The following is a 9,118-nucleotide window of genomic DNA, read 5'->3' on the forward strand; positions in this document are numbered from 1 at the left end:
GATCCATTACTCGCACCCAATGTTAACATTTTGGCACCCCAGTTAAAAGATAAAACTGAGATAGACCACAGGGGGGAAGGGGTAGGAGGGCATAATCCTAACAGCATTCAGGCTAATACTGCTAACACATACGCCCCAGGTAAGTCCTCAAGGGGTAACAGACAGCAAATAGATCTGCCCCCAGAGGCGGTCCTGTATGTGGTAGTACTTACTGGAGTCCCAGAACTAGGGGACAGGAAAACAGAAGGCTACCATGACCTTAAGAATAAAGTTGTACATTGGTTAAGACATAATAGGACACTTCCCCCTAACATCAATGGGGAAATCCTTCATTTTTTTTTTTTGTAAATACCTTTTTATTGCAGCAACGTTAGAGGTACATTCAAATCTCTTGTGTCATTTCCCCTGGCGATCATTCCCCCTATAGATTTTCAAAATACGTGCTACACAGCTCTTTAGCTCACACCCCGGAGGTCGAGCAGCGCAACAGCAGATAAATACGTGTGTAGGGTTGAACAGCCTGGATCAGTGGTTACCAGCTCTCTGGGAAATGACAGTGCTGCTTTCCGGTCTTCTCGCTCCCCCTCCTGAGCGCATTGTCCAGTAAAATCAGGAAGTCCTCTTCTACACTTCTGAGCAAGAGCTCCCCACCCCCCCAACCCACCCTACTCCTCCCAACCCCTTCCCCTCCTCCAGAACTATCCCTCCCACCCCCAACTCCGCCCCCCCAAACCCCCAGACGTGCCAGCTCATCACCAGTGCAAGATCACATTCATCCCGACCATTTCAGTCCCAAAGTAGGTCATCAGGAGCAATCAACAAACAACTTGTAGTCCTCACTCAGGAAGTAGGGGAACAAGGGGGGGAGCCTAGGCCACCATCTCTCTGGGCAAGTGTTCCGCCGGAGCAGGGCTATGTGCCGGGGTGTCTGCCTCCTCCAGGCCCAAAAGTGTGAGGTCCAAGATCAGCCCCTCCCACGCCCTGGCCTTCTCCAGCACCGCGTCATTATCTACTCTAAGCGCAGCCTGCATACGGAGTTCTCCTTCACACCGGGCCCATTTGAGCAGCTCAGCCTTCCACCTCTCCACCATAGGGCCCCTATTCGCCTTCCATTGGGATGTTATGGCCCGCTTCGCCAGGAGCAGACCCAGGTCCAGGAACTTGCTAGTAATCTTGTTCTTTGACGTGTGTGGGAACCAGTGTAGGATGCAGTGTGCCATGGAAAAATGCAAGTCCCTCTCCGTAACCTCCCTCAGGGTGTCCACTACCTCCCGCCAAAAGGAACCCAACTCTGGGCAGGACCAGAACATGTGCTGGAAATCAGCCAAGGTCGCCGGGCATGGCGGACAGGCCGCCGGATGGGTTGGGAAGTATTTATGTAATTTGTCAGGTGTCAGGTAGGCCCTGTGCAGGACATAGAAGTGCATCAGCTGAAATCTAGCGTTGCGCGTTCCGCTTCGGGCCCGTGCCACAATGCCAGTCCATGCTTCGTCAGGGATCTCCACCGCCAGATCCGCCTCCCATTTCGTCTTCAGGGCCAGCAGAGGAGCAACAGTCTCCGAGACCATGTGTCTGTATAGACACGTGACTGCCTTGATCGTCCCCGCCATCATCACCACGTACTGGCATCCCAGAGACAGTGGCGGCTCCGTCATACCCGTCTTCCAGTGCTTGCGGATTGCCGACGTTAGCGCCGCATGAAGGAGGAAGTCCCCCCCCATCAGCTCAAAGCGGTCTCTCAGGAGGTCGAAAGGTAGCATCGCCCCGTTCCCATAGATGTCCCCCATGGACTTGAGTCCCTGCTGTTCCCAATCCCCTAGCCCGTGCCATGAGCCCCCATGTGGCAGTGCCCCGCACAGCTGGAGCGGGATCTCAGGGGCGTACGGGACCCCAATGCGGCCCCTTCGGCGGTATCTATTCCAACACTTCCGGGTCGTCGCAAATTCTTGAGTGAGGTGGAAGTCTCCCATCGGGAGCCCCAGAACAATCCGGGATAACACCTGAACCGGGCCCGCCGGTTCCCCGGCTCCATCGCCTCCTCTCCTGGCTCGCGCGACCCATTGTGTCAGCCACTGCAGCTGAGCCACCAGGTAGTACAGCTCGTAGTCTGGCACCGCTAGCCCACCCTCCTCTCTAGGGCGGATAAGTGTGTAACTCGCCGGGATCCAGATCGGGAGGGTCCTAAAGAAATAAAGCAGCCGTGGCAGGGTCACCATCTTAAGAAGTGCCACTCTCCCCATGAGCGACAACGGGAGCGTGTTCCAGAACTCGAAGTTCTCTTTGGCATGTCTAATTGCCGAACCTATGTTCCCCTCAAGAATATCCGCTGTATCATGAAAGATCGAGGTCCCTAGGTAGCGCAGGCTCCTCTCCTCCCACGTCACCCCTTCCGAGGGTTGTGGGCATATTCTACGCGGGCGGGCCGGGAACAGGTATGACTTCGCCCAGTTTACTCGGAGACCTGACACCCTACTCAGCGATTGTAGGAGGGCCTTAGCACCGCGCAGAGAGTCAGTCGAGTCCGCCAGGAACATCAGCAGGTCGTCTGAATACAAAGCGATGTGGTGTACCTGTCCATAAACATCTAGCCCCTGATATGTCCGACCCAGCCGGGCTCTCACCGCGAGTGGTTCGACAGCTATGGCGAACAATAGGAGAGAGAGAGGACATCCCTGATGGGTGCCCCTGCTTACTACACACATCTCAGAGATGATTCTCCCAGTTCTGACCCTTGCCGTCGCATTTTGGTATAGCAGCGCCGTCCAATCCACGAAGTCCTCGCCCAGACCCATCGTGCGTATAACATGGAAGAGATAAGGCCATTCCAGGCTGTCAAAGGCCTTTTCCATGTCTACTGCAAACACTGCCGCTTCATCTCCGTCATAGGTGTCAGCCTCCAACACGTGCAGGAGTCGTCGCACGTTAAGCGCCGTGTTGCGGGTCGGGATGAAGCCGGACTGGTCCGCGTGGATCAACGTGGCCATGTGGGGGAGCAGACGCGTTGCTAAGATCTCACTCAAGATCTTGTAGTCTAGGTTGAGCATGGACAACGGGCGATATGCTGTCCTGTCCCACGGCTGCTTGCCCGGTTTCAGTAGGGGGACTATGAGCACTTCGCCAGCGGACGTCGGTAGGCTGCCCAGCCGCTTCGCCTCATTGTAGACCCGCGTCAGTTTGGGTGCCAAAGAGGTCGATATACGTGAGATAAAAATCCGTTGGGAGCCCGTCTGAGCCCAGCGTCTTGTTCCTCGCCATACCCTTGATGGCGACTCTCACCTCTCTCTCCTCAATTTTGCCCCCGAGCAGCTTCGCGCCCTCCCTGTTCAACTGGGGCAAGTCCAGACCTTCCACGAAACCCTGGAATTCATCCGCCGACGGCAGGATCCTGCTGCGGTAGAGCTCCGTGTAGTAATCATAGAATACCTCATTAATCCCCCCCTGGTCAAACCGTGCTACTCCCCAATGGTCCCTGAGCTCAAGAATGACTGAGCTCCGGCGAGCTGGGTTGGCCAGCCAGGCCAAAAGAGCTCCCGACTTGTCGCGCTCCGAGTGCGCGCGTGTGAGGTAGGCCTTGTAGTCGAAGCACCTGAGGCGCTCCACTGTCGCCGCCACTACTTCCCGCGCCTCAAGCAGCACCTCATGTGTGTCTGGCCGCTCAGGCCTCGCTCTTTCCATCTCTCGCAATTTCTCATCCACCTTCGTGATATCTGCTAACAAGGTCCTCCTAACTCCCGACACCGCCGCAATGCATTGACCCCTCACCACCGTCTTGAAGGCGTCCCACTCTATCGTGGCCGAGCCCGCTGTGCCCGCATTGATCTGAAAGTATTCCTCGATGTTCGAGGCTATTGTTGTGCGGAAGAGTTGGTCGTCCAGTGCCTCCGTGCGCAGCTTCCAGGCAGGGATTCGCGGGCGGTACTGCGACCAGCGCAGCTGCAAAAGTAGCGGATTATGATCCAAGATCGTGCGCGTGAGGTACTCACTGTGGCACACCTCTGCATGTACGCCTGGAGAGCACAGGAAGGCATCGATGCGAACGTGTAGCTCATGGAGAGTGGAGAAAAACGAATAGTCCCTGTCCGATGGATGGTTAGCCCCATGACCAGGCCCCATTGGCGCTGCCAAGCAGTGCGCGCAAGTGCTAGTTTGCCAGCTGGTGCATTGGGTAAGGGGGGTGCGACCTGTCCAGGGTAGTGTCAGTCACGCTATTAAAGTCCCCACCAAGGAGCAAGGGCTCCACCAGAAACGGGGCCAGCCTGCTGGACAATAAGGAGAGAAATGCAGGTTGGTCTACGTTCGGGGCGTACAGACAGCCCAAGGTAAGGTCTCTCCCATCCAGTTTGCCCCTCACCACGACATACCTCCCCTCTGGGTCAATTAGGTGCTGTGTGCATTGGAAAGGAACCCCCGCCCGTATCCAAATGGCCACCCCCCTAGCATATGCGGAGTATCCAGTGTGGTAGACCTGCCCCCTCCACCTCCTTTGTAGCGCCTTTCCCTCCTTAGCTAGTAGATGCATTTCCTGGAGGAAGGCCAAGTGAATACCCCGCCTGACTAAATAGGAGTGGATCTTGTGGCGCCTCTGCATTGTATGCATCCCCCTTACATTCCACGTGAGACATTTGTAGCCTAGGTCGGCTCCCATTGTTGAGCCCATCGCGCTTCATTCGTACTCTCAGCAATTCCCCTGGCGCGCCCGGGTCCCACCCCCATCCCCCCCCAACCTGAACAATTAAACTTCCCCAACTCCCACACCCCAGGACAGACAACCAACTTGGAAACCCCATCCAAACTCAAGTAGGTAGTGTGCTTCAATAGAATAGGGCTAGGGTGGCCAGTACGCCGACCCGAACAGGACCGCAGCCCCCCGCTCCCGCCTCACCCCCCCTCGGAACCTTCAGGAGAAGCCCCTCGGCCCTTTCTCCCCCCCCACAGCACAGTAATAATTTTTGGGGAGGCCCCCACACCTCTCCGCTCAGCGTCCGAAAGAGGCCTCAGACCGCACCCAGTACCTTACAAATAAGTCCAGTGTCTCATTGTCCGCCTCAGCCAAGAACTCCGTCCGCTGTTTGGGGAGTCACCACCGGCAGATCCGTCTCCGAGAGATCGTGCTCACTACTGGAGCCAGGACTGGGAGCACTGATCCTCAACTGCTCTGACGCGCTACCGGACGTGCTGGCGTCTCCCTGGCTGATGGCCACCACCGCCAGGACTGCCTCAGCTCTCTCCTGCTGCCATCTCGACGGGGAACCAGTCCCCCGCGCCGGTGTTGTCTCAGCAGAACGTCCTCTAGGCGAGGTCTCCGGAGGGGCGCCTGCACCCGACTCCCCCCTGGCATCCAACCAGCTCCAAGCCTCCTGCGGTGTGAGGAAGAAGTGCAAGCGTCCTCCAGCGATAATCCTCAGTCGAGCGGGGAACAACATAGCATAGGGCAATTGTAGCGACCTCAACTTTCGCTTGACCGCCAGGAAAGATGCCCTTTGCTTTTGCACGTCTCTGACTCTTCGGAGGATGTGATCTCTATCTCGGAAGTGCAAGAGGCGCATCACTATCGGCCGCGGCGGTCCTCCCGGCTTGGGGGGGCGCGTTGGGACTCTGTGGGCCTGCTCCAGAGCAAAGAATGGGGAGAGACCCTCAGGAGCCACCGCAGTCCGCAGCCAGTCTTCCAGGTAAGTGACCGCATCCTGGCCCTCCACTTTTTCTGGGACCCCCACGAGGCGGAGGTTGTTACGTCTGGAGCGTCCTTCACTGTCTTCGGCCCTGAGCTCCAGCACCCGGACCTTCTGCGCCACCTCCGCCAATGATGCTCTCAGAGCCTCCACATCCCCGGGCAGATCTTTCAGGGTTACCTCCGAAGTTGCCACTCGCTCCTTCAGCTTCCTGTGGTCATCCTTCAATAAGATCAGGTCCGATCCGATGGTGTCCATCCGCTTTTCAAGAGCCTCCCGAGACGCCACTATCGCCTGCATGATGTCGCCCAGCGATGGATCTCGTGGGCAGGGCGAGCTTCCCGCTCCAGACGTCGACGCATCCTCCTCTATGAGATGGCCCGGGTCGTCCAGCTTCAGGGCGTCAAAGCCCTTCTTTCTGCTTCCCCGCGTCATGTTGCCAGGCTGCAAGGCGTACGCGCCCCCGCTGTGGCCACCAGTGAGTCAGGTCGCACTCGGGTATTTCTCCGGTCCCGTTCCAGTCACTGAGCACTACTGCGTTTCTTCGACCTCGTCAGATGGGGCCCAATTTAGGGAGCAAGTCCCCCTCCACCAGGTCGGCAGGGCACCAGGGCCCTCGCTCCAGGCACTTCAGGTCAGGCGGTGTCAGTCCTCCAGGGTGCCGCAGGTTGGTTTCGCGCCTCCAAGCGCCAGGTCCCGGTCAGTTTCCGGCGCGGAGGCGTACCTGGCCAAGACTCAGAGCCTCTCCACCAACAGTCCAGGCATCGCCACTGAGGACCCCAGCCAGGCAGCCCCGCTGCGCCTCCGGGCCTTTGTCAGGTGAGGTCTCAGTACCTCGGTCGACGTAGGGAGCAGGATTCCCTCCGCTAGGTCGGTGGGGTAACGGGTCCCCCACTCCAGCCGCCCGATGTGTCCTCCCTCTCCGGGGTGCCACGGATCGTCAGCACGCCTATGGGTGTCAGGCCCAGAGCAGTGGCTGGCGCGTGAGAGCTCCCGGCCAGGGAGCTGTGCCTCCGTCCCTCAGCAACTCGAGTGTCCCCCCGGGGCACGCGGCTGGTCACTCCGCCGGAGCCCGCTGACCTGGAGTCCACATGCAAGGTAGGCGCCCCGCTGCGCAGGGCGGAAAGGGCACCAGGGGAATGTCCGCAGCGGTAGGGTGATCGCCGCACGCCTCGTGGTCTCAGGGTCCCCACCGCCGACAGTCAAAGCAGCTCCGTTGATGCACTCGGCGCCATCTTGAGGTCAGGCAGCCCGTCCGGCCCCCGCTCCCGGGTCTCAGCCGTGTCTCGCTGACAGGCGGCGCCGCTCACCTCCCACGGCCCCCGGGAGCCTTCCGCTGTCGAGTGGGGGAGTTGCTCCGTCAGCCTGAGCCCTCGTTTGCTGTCAGCCTCTCTCCGCCAGGCACCTTAGGCTGGGACAGCGGCCGCCATTTTGCCCGCTCCTCACGTCGATCCCCTCGCCTCACGAGGAATGCTCCCCGCAGTTAGTTATCGGGGCTCCCGGGTCCCTAGAGACACCCCTCGTGCTCCCTGGATCCTCCCCCGTATGTCTAGGGGTCCGGGGTCCGGGCCAGGGTACAGGATGTGGTGTGGTGCGAGGCGGGCGCGGAGGAGCTCCGGAGTCTCGCTTCCACCTACATCGGCGCCTTAGCCACGCCCAATGGGGAAATCCTTCATGTACGACGTCTTGGCTTGGTGGGTCATAGTCATAAGGACATCCAGGGGGACATAATTATTATCAATTTTAGGGACTGTAGGGCAACCACACATATTGCTGATTGGTATGCAGAGAGATGTAGGGGAGGAATCATGGCTCATGACCTAAGTTATTTCTACCCCCGGGCTCTGTTGACAAACCCCTTTAAGCCCCGGATATCGTATATGTGTAATACAGAAGGCCCTGTGTTTAACATCTCTACCTATAATCGCTATGCTGCTTTTTCTGGTCTGGAGGGAGTAGACTCTTTCCCCATTTCGATACCTAGGGGTCGCTTTGCTATGCATTATTGGGAACAGTCGAGGGCTGCAAATGTTGGATTGTCATGGGGTCACATTAACTTACTAAATCCTAGTACTTGCTATACGAGCACTGAGGTACGAACGACACTCACACCCCGTTTGGATATTGGGAATGAGGTAGCTGGCCTAACCTCAACTTTGAAAAAGGGTCCTCAGGTGAAGCCGCCAGATGAGCAATGTTTGGGGAGGTGGGATGTGAAATGACCCCAGGTCCGGAGGCTGTCGGTGATCTTTCCCCAGGGCCAACTTTTGCCCATAGGGTTGGCAACCATGGTGCTTCTTTGGTGGGAACGCATGCTGTTAGTAATGGGTATAGCCCAAATAACCTAACTTTGATATCTTGGAATATCACGGGATTGCTTAAAAACCTTTGTGATCCTGATTGGTCAAGATTCATAGATTCATGCGACATTTGCTTGTTACAAGAAACATGGGCCTTAGAAATTCCACATAGAGTTGGATATAGAACTTTTAATATAGAGGCTGTACCCTCAGTTAGAGGTAGACCATCTAGAGGCTTAACTGTATGGGTAAAAGTATCATTGGAAATTATCATTACCCAACTCAGTTGATATACTAGGGTTGAAGGTAAAAACGAAGGATGGGAGGTGTCTATTTTTATTCAATGTATACAACGGTCCAGGTAGTTCTTCGAAAGAGTCCCCGATCCTGGAAAAACTGGGTCTCTTTTTAGCTAATCAGGACGATTCACTGGTCTCTTCTGGTGATAGCTTCCTACTGTTCTATATGAGGGTTTATGTTATTTTCAATCCATGCATTGTCTTAATATTTGGTAGCAATTAACATTTGGACTAAAAATGTATGGTATATTTCTGTATATAAGGTATTACATACATACTTTTGTGTTTTCTCTTTATTGTAGTGGCCCCCGAAGAAGGGACGTGGTGTCCCGAAATGCATCGGGCCACCCTGGAATTCATTGCTTTGCATTTTGTACAAATTGAATTGCTCAGTTAAAACGCCAGTTGATTGAGAAAATGTTTATCACATCAATGTATGATGTATAATAAGAAGGTTCTTATTTTGTATTTGGATTTTGAATTGTGCAAATAACAAACCACTACTTAATTGACAACCATCTTGTCTTGATTTGGCTTTGGGTAAACAAGGATTAACATAGGAATAGTTTCACAGAAACATATAAGCTGTTTACATTTTTTGAAACTTTTGTACAGTAGTGCACACAGTTATTCAAGTGCACCCACATACCGCCCAACACGAGGGGGGCCTGCAACGGGCCCCCAAATTCAATCACTGCCAGCCTTTCCATAGCAGAGAGACTGCTGCGGAAAAGCTGGCTTCCACATGCATCCTATTCCAGATGGCAGAAAAAGCTAGGCACCAGTACCATTTTAGCGGTCCAGCTCTACCCGCCAGGCCAGCGGGCAGATTGCTACCGGGGTAAAAGCA

This window comes from Lissotriton helveticus, chromosome 6 (assembly GCF_964261635.1).
Source record: "Lissotriton helveticus chromosome 6, aLisHel1.1, whole genome shotgun sequence".
In the NCBI taxonomy this organism is placed as follows: Eukaryota; Metazoa; Chordata; class Amphibia; order Caudata; family Salamandridae; genus Lissotriton; species Lissotriton helveticus.